The 12,480-nt window shown below is 38.9% G+C and overlaps 1 protein-coding gene across 2 annotated transcripts in view; it reads left to right on the top strand.

Moving 5' to 3' along the window:
- ESR2 (estrogen receptor 2) overlaps positions 1-12,480 on the top strand; it is a 74,327-nt gene that overhangs the window by 49,391 nt on the left and 12,456 nt on the right. The window lies entirely within an intron of this gene.

Genomic DNA, 12,480 nt, shown 5'->3' with positions numbered 1-12,480 from the left:
AGGCATTGTATGTGGTTGACGTTCATTTATATTCACTGCTTTACTTTTATAAATTCATTCATTTGTTGGTTTCATTTATTCATTTGGTAAAGACATGGAAGATACAGTCCTGCCTTCCAGCGTAGGGAGGGAGGGAGGAAGAGAAAACAAATAATTAAAAAGAACGATGAGTGGTTTAATAGAGTGTGTACGGAGGACTGTGGGGAAGCAGGGGAGGGTGGGGGGGAGCACGTGGTCAGGGCCGGGCATAAATTCTGCCAGTGGTGCAGTAGAAGAGCAGAGGGAGGTGCGCACAGTTGAGAAGAGCCGCGCCGTGCCAGAGATTACACTGCACGCCCGGTCGGGCTCCGAGCCTCCCTAGGAGAGGTGCACATGGGGGGAGTGTCATGGACAGATAGGCGGTCCATCAGGGTCCCTCTGGCTGCCACGTGAAGGATTGGCTGGAGAGGGGAGAGACAGGGGCAGGGACCCGGGACAGTGAGAGCCAGAATTGACTTGGTGCGTAGGACGGGGGGGGGGGGGGGGGGGGGGGGGTTGGGGGGGGGGTTGGGGGGGGGGGTTGGGGGGGGGCCTGACCTGAAGGAAACGCAGGGGTTAGAGGCGGGAAATAGAGAAATTGAAAGTATCTGGGGTGTTGTAGCCTTCCAGCGTTTTTCTTATTATGTAAGTAATCCCTGGTTATTGTAAACATTCAAACAAGAGGAAGACATATAAGGAAGAAAAAAATCACCAGGATTCTCCCCTGTGCCTGGGCAAAATAACCACCATAACTTTGATGACCAATCTTTTTTTTTAAATTTCATTTTTTAAGATTTTATTTATTTGACAGAGCCAGAGCGCACAAGCAGGCAGAGCGGCAGAGGGAGAGGGAGAAGCAGGCTCCCCACAGAGCAGAGAGCCCGATGTGGGGCTCAATCCCAGGACCCTGGGATCATGACCTGAGCTGAAGGTAGTCACTTAACCAGCTGAGCCACCCAGGCGTCCTGGTGACCAATCTCAAATAGCTCTCTGTAGATAGGCAAATCTTGACAGATGTAGGTAGGTAGATAGGTAGATAGAGATGGATTGGTCGATAGATGTATGTATGTATACAGACATATAGAGAGAGACATCCAGGCACACACAAGCTTATAGGTGTCATTTTACGTAAACAGCATAGCGTTTTTTATTGTTATTTATGATAAAAAATTAAAAAGACTTTGACCCTTGCTTGACCCTTCCACCCCAACACCAAGCAGCTAATCTTGCAGGAGGATAGACTTCATACCTTCTTCCATCCTCTAATAATCTTTTAAAATAATACCTCACCTTCAGTATCCACAAAGATAAGCTCCCCCCCCCCATTTAAAAAATTGGGAAATGTAATATACAAATACTTCTCTGTGTCTTGCTTTTTTGCTTTTCAAAATGCTGTGAAATACCTTCAGGTCAACTAGGAGACCTCTAACTCAATCTTTGAGGACGTTGTCTAAATTGTTCAACCATTTCTTTATTGATGGACCTTTACTTAATTACAGGGTTTTTGCTTGTTGTTGTTGTTATAAACATTGCTGCAATAAATGTGGTGCTGTTTTGTACACATTTCTAAGTTTCTATGTAGTGTTCATGCTGTTCAGTTTACTGTCTCACCTGCTATTTGGTCCAGCTGCTATCCCTGGTGGTAATCGCTTTGCTACTTACTCTTCTTGGTTTCTTTCTTTCTGAAATAATATGATATGCAAGTTTGAATCCTCCACTGATGACTTAGAGCTAACTTCATTTCAACATCATCTGGGGCCTTCCTATCTAGATTTTATCTCACCTTAGAACTTTCGTGTTTGAAATAATAGGAGTCTGTGGGATTGTATTATGCTACTTTATTTTAAATCAGCCAGTGCAGCAGTTCCTGAGGCTAAAGCTCAGTGCAGAACCTGTGGCCATGTTCTGGGGCCAGCTGACCTCTCCTTCTGTAGCCTATACCTTTCTGCGTGTCTAACACCCCACCTACTCTTGGACGTTGGCACTAGATTTGATGGGAGGGGAAAGGGAAACCTATAGAGCAGTGTTTCTCAGCTATTTGTGGTGAAGCATCAGGTGTCTTTTTCTTTTTTAATTTCTAAATTATTATAGACAGTTACTTTGATAAAATATAATAAAAACAAATTGTTAGGAAAAATAAAAGTGCAAAATACAAGGCTAGCTTTTTGTTATTACATTAAGTTGATTTAAAATTATTCTGTCAATTGCTATAAGAGTTTCCCAGTGTTCACCCTCAATTTCTACTTATACCTGTGGACTGGTAACACTCTGAGTAGCCCTGGGATAGAGCATGGAGAAACATGGCTGGCTCTGGGGTAAGTCTTGATGGAAGGAAAAGCGGGGGCAACAAAGAAGGAATCTGAAGATCATGAGAGGTGCAGAGATCCTGTAGACAACCTTTGGGTACTGCTGAGTTGGGTTTTACTCTGGCCCTACCTATCTGACAGGACATTTTCCCTAGACCCAATGCACTCTCAACAGCAGCTCAGGAAAACAATCTGTGACTAGAAACGGTCAATTGGTGGACAAATGAAAATTGTAGGGAAAGCCAGGAAGACTCCTTAAATGCTCTGAGACTTTTGGCACCTTCTTGACATTTGTTACCATTCACCTTTTACAACATAATACAAGGGCCCAGCTTACCTCAGAGATTAAGGGGATGTGCATGGAGAAAAATGTCCCGCTGAGACATCTGAAAGTGATCATGGAAGAAAATCAACTTTTCCTGATCCTTTTTTTTTTTTTTAAGGTTTTATTTATTTATTTGACAGACAGAGATCACAAGTAGGCAGAGAGAGAGGAGGAAGCAGGCTTTCCACTGAGCAGAGAGCCCGATGCGGGGCTTGATCCCAGGACCCTGGGATCATGACCTGAGCTGAAGGCAGAGGCTTTAACCCACTGAGCCATGCAGGCGCCCCTTCCTGATCCTTCTGAACCACCTACAGACCTTACTGCTCATGTGTGCTGCCATGTCTGCCTGTGTTAAAGGGGGATTTGCTTGACAATTGCATTCTCATCTTGGCCCAGGAAGATCATCAGATGCCGATTTATGGGGCTTCTCTTACTTGCAGAAATAATTTAGAACACTTTTCTGTGCAGCAAAGTGCTCCTTGGAAAGCCATTTGCTTCTTGTTACAACACTTTGCAGTGTAAAGCCGTGTGTTTGGCAAGGCTCCTTACCTTAGTCTCTGAGACATCATATTTTGTTGTTGTGAAAGCCAGAAGCATCATCTGTGCAAATGCGAAAGACTAAGGCTGTGGCATTCCTCGTGCAGCATCTGACAGAACTGCTGTATTAGGAGAATTACAGAGGGTGAGTCAGGCATGTGAGGTAATTACCACTCATGGTGGTAAATTGAGTGGAATTTGTTTACAGTAAATCTCCACTTAGGAAATCTTCTTTTAACAAAGTTCCCTTCCCGCTTGGTAGTCGGTAGCAGTTGCCAAATGGGTTTAGGAAGATGGGATTCTGATTCTCTTGGAAAATTTCCATTGTCAGGAGGAAAGAGAGGTCTTTTCTGTGCTAGGTTTTAGGCATTTGAAGGTATAGGTGGTTTTTTTTGTCCTGGAGTATTTGTAGCATTACATTAAAAATAGGGACAGAATCTACTTTCCCACCTTAGAGAAAAACAAGAAAAACAAAGGAATGTACAAAATAGACATTGGACAACAAACCACGCAGGACAGTGATCCCCAAGAGAAGGGACATGAACAAAAGTGAACCCTTTATCATCTAGTTTACTACATAGAGCCAACATCCAGGTTCCATAGGGGGACGTAAGCCAAATAGACGCCCGTGGTCTCTCTGCACTGGGGAGACAGAGTCGTGAATTTGGGGAAGCCAACGCAGCTGGGATTTGCAGGGGAGGAGACTACTGGTGAGGGAAGAGTTGGACGGAGAGGCTTTGCAGAACTGTAGCAGATGCCCTTCAAGTCTTCAGCTGTGTACTAATCTCATGCTTATAAAGATACTTAACCAAGGACAGAGAAAGAGCCATCAGAAAGGAGCAGACAGAATAATCCCTAGCATACACACAGGGCCAGGAGTAGTTCATGTTATATACTGGACACTGGGTATAGTGCCCAAAAAGGTGTTGTGCCAGGAGTGAGGTAAACCTTGCGCTAGACTAAAGGCTGCCCTGGTCCTACCAAACACAACTTAAAAGCATGCCTGAAGGATCAGAATCATTGTCAAGTAACTTAACTGCATCACAGAACAAAGTTCAAGAAAATTTAGCAGAATACAAGGATACCCAGTACGCAACCAGGTAAGACTTGCAATGTCTTATAACCAATCAGAAGTTAGCAAGCCTGCAGAGAAGCAAAAACCATGACCTATAGTGAGGAGAAAAACCAGTAAATGAGAAAAGACCCCAAAATGATACAGGTAATAGAATTAGTAGACAAGAACATTAAAACAATAGTAACAATAATTACTGTAACTACTTTCCATAAGTCTAAGAGGTGGAGGAAACCACGTGTTATTTAGAGGAGACATGGAAAATATGAAACACAAATGGAACGTCTAGATGTGAAAATTCTACTCCATGGAGCTTTTATCTGTGTTATAAGGTGGAAGAGGGACAGTAAAATATCCTCCAGACTGAGAAAGCACTTTGAGACCAACAAACAGTCCAAACCACTCCATAACATTTACACAGTTTTATTTACAGGAATTTACTGATAGAGGAATTGGGCAGATGGACGATCCAGACAGACACAGCTACTCTCTACCCCTGTTGTCTGCCAAGTTTGGACTGTATTCCCCAGTTTATATAGAGGGAGGGACATGGTGGTGAGGTCACAGGGTAGTTTTCTAAAGTGAGACCATCTGTGCGCCAGAGGATCTCTACTAATTTTCTAAAGTGATGCCTTTTCTTTAGGGACTGTCCGAACCAGACTTCCTGCATAGCAGTCAGGGCTTACATTAACCTCCATGGGGCCTGGAGCAGGTAGCCCCAAGGGAGGTCATTGTCCAGGCATGAACAAGATGGAGGACCAAAGATGGAGTCAGTATTGTCAGTGCTTGTACAATCTGATTACACAAAGCAGAAGAATAGATTAGTGGATGTGAAGTCATAGCAATAAAAACTATCAAAACAGAATGGAAAGAAAAATGTTTAAAAAGTGAATCGAGCACTAGTGAGCCGTGGGACAACTGTCGTTATTAATATACATGAATTTGGAATCTCTCATGGGGGGGCTGTAGAAGAATACTTGAAGAAACAATGGTTGCAAATGTTCCAATTGTAATAAAAACTGTAAACACACCAATCCAAGAAGATCAATCAATCCCAAGCACAGGAAACATGAAGAAACCACACCAACGCACAACATAATCAAGTTACTTAAAGCCATTGATAAAGAGAAAAGTCTTAAAAGCAACCAGAGAATAAAGATATTATATATAATTAACAAAGACAAGGATGACAGTGAATTTCTGTTCTGAGTAAGTCAAGGAGACAGGGGAGCAGCATCTTCTGTCGGGAATTCTTTACACAATGAAAACGTCTTTCAAAAACGAAGGGAACTATAAATATTTTCAGATATACAAAACCTGAAAGAATTCACCACTAGCAGACCTACGCTGTAAGAAACAGTAATGGAAGTTTTTCAAGTAGGAGGAGAATGAGATCAGATGGAGACATGGATCTGCACAAAGAAATAAAGAGGATCTACAAATGGTAATAATGTGGGTAAATATAATGATTTTTTTCTTATTATTTAAAAGTATTTATCTTTAAAGGATAGCCTAGTGTTTAAAGCAAAAATAACATATTGTGGATTTATGTGGAAGTAAAAGGTACAACAAGACCACAAAGTCTGGGAGAGGACCAATGGAAGTATTTCATTCTTATTTTGTACCTGAGGTGCTATGTGTTACTTGAAGATAAACTGCAATAAGTTAAATATGTATATCATAAACCCAAATGCATCCAACAAAATAACAGAGCTAAAATACCAGCAAAGAAGAATAAATGGAACCATAAAAAATAATCCAGGGGTGCCTGGGTGACTGAGTGGGTTAAAGCCTCTGCCTTCGGCTCAGGTCATGATCCCAGGGTCCTGGGATAGAGCCCCGCATCGGGCTCTCTGCTCAGCACAGAGCCTGCTTCCCCCCACTCTCTCTCTCTCTGCCTGCCTCTCTACCTACTTGTGATCTCTGTCAAATAAATAAATAAAATCTTTTAAAAAAATAATAATCCAAAAGTTGACAAAGAAAAAAAGGGCAAATAAATCAAGCATAGATAGGACAAATAGAAAATACTTAAGATGGTAAATTTAAACCCAGTCCTATCAGTAATTACATTAAATGTAAGTATGCTAAATAGCTCAATTAAAAGGAAAATATTGAATAAATAAGATGTGGTTATTTGCTGCTAACAAGAAACCCAGTTAAATATAAAGATATAAATAAGTTAATAGTAAAAGGATGGAAAAAGGTGTACCATGCTAAGACTAATCAAAAGAAAGCTGGAAAGCCTACATTACTATCAGAAAATATAAATTTAAAACAGTTTTAAGTTTATTTAAGTAATCTCCACAACTGACACGGGGCTCAAACTCAAGACCCTGAGATCAAGAGATACATACTCCTGAGTGACCCAGAAAATGTAAATTTTAGAGCAAAGACTGTTGCTGGGATTGAGAAGTTTCTTTCATAAAGATACAGGGGTAAATTTGTCAAGAAGACATAAAAATCCTAAATACTTATACCTTAAAAAGAGAACTTCAAAATATATGAAGCAAAACCTGGTAGAACTGCAGGAAGAAATGGACAGATCTCTTGTTAGAGATGGAGATTTTAATATCCCTCTCTCAGTTCTATCAATATAGGGTGAGTAGACAGAAAATCAGTAAATATAGAGAAGACCTGAACAATACTGTCAGCCAACTTGACCTACTTGACATATATAGAACCCTGTCTCCAGCAACAGTAGAAAATTTATTCTTTTCAAGTGTTCAGGAAGTGTTTACCAGGGTAGACCATATTCTGACTCATAAAACAAGTCTAAATACATTAAAAGGGTTTTAAGTCATACAAAGTATTTTCTTTGACATAGTGGAACTAAATTAGAAACCAATAATAAAAAGATCTTGGAGGGGCATCTGGGTGGCTCAGTGGGTTAAGCCACTGCCTTCGGCTTAGGTCATGATCTCGGAGTCCTGGGATCGATCCCTGCATCGGCTCTCTGCTCAGTGGGGAGCCTGTGTCCCCCTCTCTCTCTGCCTGCCTCTCTGCTTACTTGTGATCTCTCTCTCTCTCTCTCTGTCAAATAAATAAAATCTTAAAAAAAAAAATCTTAGAAACTTTCCAAACATTTGGAAACCAGATAACCTACATCTAAGTACCTATGGATCACAGGAAAAAAACAAAAGCAATAGAAGGAAATATTTTGAACTAACTAAAAATGAAAGTATATTATAGTATATTATATATATATAGTATAGCAAAATTTGTGGGTTGCAGCTAAAGCAATAGTTTGAGGGGAATTTATTGCACTTGAGACCCATATTAGAAAGAAACAAGGTCTCAAATTAATGACCTTAGCATCCAACCTTAAGAATACTGGGAAAAGAAGAGCAAATGAAATTCCCAAGTAAGCAAAAGAAAAGAAATGATATAGAGTGGAAATCAATAAAACAAAAATGGAAAACAATAGCAATCAAGGAAACTGAAAGCTGATTTTTTTTGAGAAAAATAAAATTGATAATCCTCTAGGCAGATTACTCAGAATAAAGAAGACACAAATTACTAATATCAGGAGTGAGAGAGGTTGCCTTACTATTCCGAAGATATTAAAAGGAATAATGAGGTCATACTATGAACAACTATGCCAATATATTTGAATACTTAGATGAAAAATTCCTTAAAAGACACAAATTACTGAAACTCACTCAAGAAGAAATCTAAAAATCCTGACAGCCATGTATTTAAAGAAATTGAATTTGCAGTTAAAAATCTTCCCACAAAGAAAACTCCAGGCCCAGATGGCTTTTCTCGGAAAATGCTGCCAAATATTTGAGGAATAAATAACCCCAAATTTTACACATACTTTGTTTTTTACTTTTTAAAAGTTTATTATTTTTACTTTTAAATTTTAATTCCAATATAGTTAACATACAGTGTTATATTAGTTTCAGGTGTACAATATAGTGATTCAGCACTTCTATACATTATTCAGTGCTCATGAGGACAAGTGTGTTCCTTAATTCCCCATCACCTGTTTCACCCATTCCCTGAGCCACCTCCCCTCTGGTAGCCACCAGTTCTCTATAATTAAGAGTCTGCTTCTTGGCTTCTCTCTCTCTGTTTTTCCTTTGCTCATTTGTTATGTTAAATTCCACATATAAATGAAATCATATGGTATTCGTCTTTCTCTGACTTACTTCACTTAGCATTATACTTTCTAGCTCCACCTATGTTGTTTGAAATGGCAAGATTTCATTGTTTTTTTTTATGGCTGAGTAATATTCCACTGTGTATGTATACCATACCGTCTTTATCCATTCATCTTTCAGTGGACTGCCTCCATAATTTGGTTATTGTAAATAATTCTGCAGTAAACATAGAGGTGACTGTATCCCTTTGGATTAGTGTTTTTTGTCTTCTGTGGGTAAATATTCAGTAGTGTAATTATTGGATTGTAGGGTAGTTCTATTTTTAACCTTTTGAGGAATGTCCATGCGGTTTTCTACAGTGATTGTGCCAGTTTGCATTGCACCAACAGTGCAAGAGGGTTCCTTTTTCTGCACATCCTTGCCAACACTTACTGTTTCTTATGTTGTTGTTTTTAGTCATTCTGACAGGTGTGCGGTGGTATCTCATTGTAGTTTTGATTTACATCTCCTGATGATGAGTGATGGTGAGCATCTTTCATGTGTCTGTATGTCTTCTTTGGAAAAAACGTCTCTTCATGTCTTCTGCCCGTTTCTATTTCTTTCTTATTTATTTTCTCCATTAAGGGTGATGTTAGCTGTGGATTTTTCTTTCTTTTTTCTTTTCTTTTTTTTTTTTTTTTAAAGATTTTATTTATTTATTTATTTGACAGAGCACACAAGTAGGCAGAGAGGCAGGCAGAGAGAGAGGGGGAAGCAGGCTCCCTGCTGAGCAGAGAGCCCAATGCAGGACTCCATCCCAGGACCCTGGGATCATGACCTGAGCTGAAGGCAGAGGCTTTAACTCACTGAGCCACCCAGGCACCCCTGTGGATTTTTTATATACAGCCCTCATTATGTTGAGACATGTTCCCTCTAGACTTACTTTGTTGAGGGCTTTTTTTCATGAATGATGTACTTCGACAAGTGCTTTTTCTGCATCTATTGAAATGATCATATGGTTTTTATCCTTTCTCTTATTGATATGCATCATGTTGATTGTTTTGTGAATATTGAACCACCCTGTATCTTGGGAATAAATCCCCCTTGATCATGGCAAATGATTTTTTTAAATGTATTGTTGGATTCAGTTTGCTAGTATTTTGTTGAGGATCTTGGTATTTTGTTGAGGATTTTTGCATCTGTGTTCATCTGAGATATTTACCTGTAGTCCTCTTTTTTTGTGTGAAGTCTTTAACTGATTTTGGTATCAGGGTAATGCTTATAGAATGGATTTGGAAGTTTTCCTTCCTCTTCTATTTTCTTGGACTCATTTGAGAAGAATAGGTATTAAATCTTTTTAAAATGTTTGGTAGAATTTGCCTAGGAAGGTGTTTGGTCCTGGACGTTCGTTTGTTGGAAGTTTTTGGATTACTGACTTAATTTCATTGTTGACAATCTGACAAAATCTTATACCCATTCCTGCCAAAAACTCTAAACAAACTATGAATACAGGGAAACTCCCTTAACCTAATAAAAATATTTATAAAAAACTTACAGCTAATATTATACTTAATCATAATCAGGAACAAGGCAAGAATGTTCACCTAACTAATTCTATTTAACATTTTACTAGAAATTGCACCCCATGCAATAAGGTAAGACAAGAGATAACAGGCATCCAGATTGCAAAGGTGGAAGTAAACCTCTGAAAACATCCTAATTGATGTAGATGAGCCCAAGGAGTCTACAAAAAATGAGTTTAGTAATGTTGTAGGATAAAAGGGCAATATATAAAAGTCAATTATATTCTTACATGGCAGCAATGAACAAATGATAATTGAAATTAATATCAATACTATTTATAATAGCATTAGAAATATAAAACTTAGGAATAAACTTGACAAAATGTGTGAGACTGAAAATTCAGGATATTTCTGAGAGAAATTAAATTTTAAATAAATGGAAAGATATGTTAATGAGCTAGAAGGTTCATTATCCCTCAAAATGACCTTTAGATTCAATTTGATTCTAGTAAAAATCTCAGGCTTTTTTGGGTAGAAATCGATAAACAGATTCTTAAATTCATAGGGAAATATAATGAACCTAGAATAGCCAAAACAACTTTGAAAAAGAACTGAGTTGGACGACTTATCCTATTGGACTTCAAGATTTAGTCTAAAGCCATAGTAATCAAAACAACATGTATTGAAATATAGATCATTGGAATGGGATAGAGTCCAGAAATAGACCCATACAAGAAGCAATTTTTAACAGTGTCAAGGTAGTGGGGAAAGAATGATCTTTTCACTAAATGGTGCTTGAACTAAAATAGGCAAATGATTGAATGGATATATCATCAAAGAAGATACAGTGATGGCAAATAATCACATGAAATGCTAAAATTATTCACTAGAGAAATTAAAATTAAAACAAAATGAAAAACCATACCCAATAGACTGGCTACAATTAAAAAGAGTAATCATATCCAGAGTTTGGAAGAATGTGGAGTAAGGAGAATTCTCATACATTACTGGGTTGGGGGGATATAAATTGGTACTCCTTTTTTGGGGGGATGTACAAGTATTTGAAAACTGATGAGCATTTTCTTAAATAGTTAAGTGTACATGTACCTGGTGACCCATTTGTTCCACTTCTTGGTATTTACTGAAGAGATGAAGGCATATGTTTATATAACAACTTGTACGCAGATGTTCATAGCAACTCTATTTGTAATAGCACCAAACTGGTAACAAACCAAATACCCACCAAATGGTGAGAGGATAAACCCAAACTGTGATATACCGTAGAGCAGAACACTGCTCAGCAATAAAAAGCATTGAACCACTGATAGATACATGTAACATTAGGAATCTTATAAAGTAATGGTGCTGAATGAAAGAAGACAAAAAAGCATACATACTATAAGATCTCATTTACGTAAAATTTTGGAAAAAGCAGACTATAGTAGGAACAGATTTGTGGTTGCCAGGGGATGGGATGAGAGTTGGGAGAGATGGAGGAATGATTACTCAGGGTCGTGAGAGAACTTTTGGGGGTGATGAATGTGTTCACTGTCTTGATTACACTTAGGGTTTTATGATGTGTGTGTGTGTGTCAAAGTATCAAAACTAATAAAATCATACCCATTAAATATGTGCAGGTGATTTTAGGTCAGTTATACCTCAACAAATCTGGAAACAATATAATGAAAACAAAACAGAAAAAGAAAGATGAAGGGAGCACAGATTGTGGCCGGAGTGGAAAAGACATATCATCCAGCAGGGACCATATCCAGCACAGGGTGGGTGCTGCGAGGCTGAGGGTCCTGAGAAGAGAAATGGAGTAGGTTTCTTAGAGTCAGAAGGCTGTGGATGTTCTCTGTCCCATATGGAGAGAGCAGGGTCTCTGAGGGCTGCTACCTGCTGCTGGCAGCTTTTCTTGCTGCGCTAGGTAAGTGCTGGGCTGTCTGGAGACGACAGTCTCCTCAATAGGTTGGTCTCTTGTTTCCCTGTGTAAGCAATGAGCTTGGGTTGGGATTATGGCGTTAGTTAGGTCTGGCCTGGTATCAGCATACGAGGTGGCCAGGTCAGGGTTAGTAGTTACGTGTATGTGTATGTACATATATATATATACACACACACATGAATTTTTTTATGGCCAAGACTATTTTTAACAGAACTATGAGGCACAGGGGTATAGCTCAGTGGTAGAGCATTTGACTGCAGAACTATGAGGCATAATTAATCTACAATAAATTGTACTTGTTTAAAGCATACAGTTATATGCCTTTTGGATGTTTATATATATATGCCCCTGAAAGCATGGCCACAATCAAGATAGTGAATGCATCTGTCACACGCAGAAGTTTCTTGTGCCTCTGCATAACTTCCGCCTTCTACATTTCCTCCCCCTGTCCAATTCTGTGCAGCCCCCAATAGAATTTGTCATTATAGATTTAGTTTGCATTTTATAAAATTTTATTTAAATGTAATTTAGGGTGACCAACCATTTAGATTTGCCTGGGACTGAGGAGTTTTCTAGAATGCAGGATCCTCAGTCATGCTAACAGGTGTGTGATGGTATATTATTGTGGTTTGTTAGTATTTTTGTAATAACTAATGATATGCATTTTTTTTTTCA

The sequence above is a fragment of the Lutra lutra genome, chromosome 7 (assembly GCF_902655055.1).
Source record: "Lutra lutra chromosome 7, mLutLut1.2, whole genome shotgun sequence".
In the NCBI taxonomy this organism is placed as follows: Eukaryota; Metazoa; Chordata; class Mammalia; order Carnivora; family Mustelidae; genus Lutra; species Lutra lutra.
Note: the sequence above shows the minus strand (reverse complement) of the source record. Positions and strands in the feature narration are given on the sequence as shown.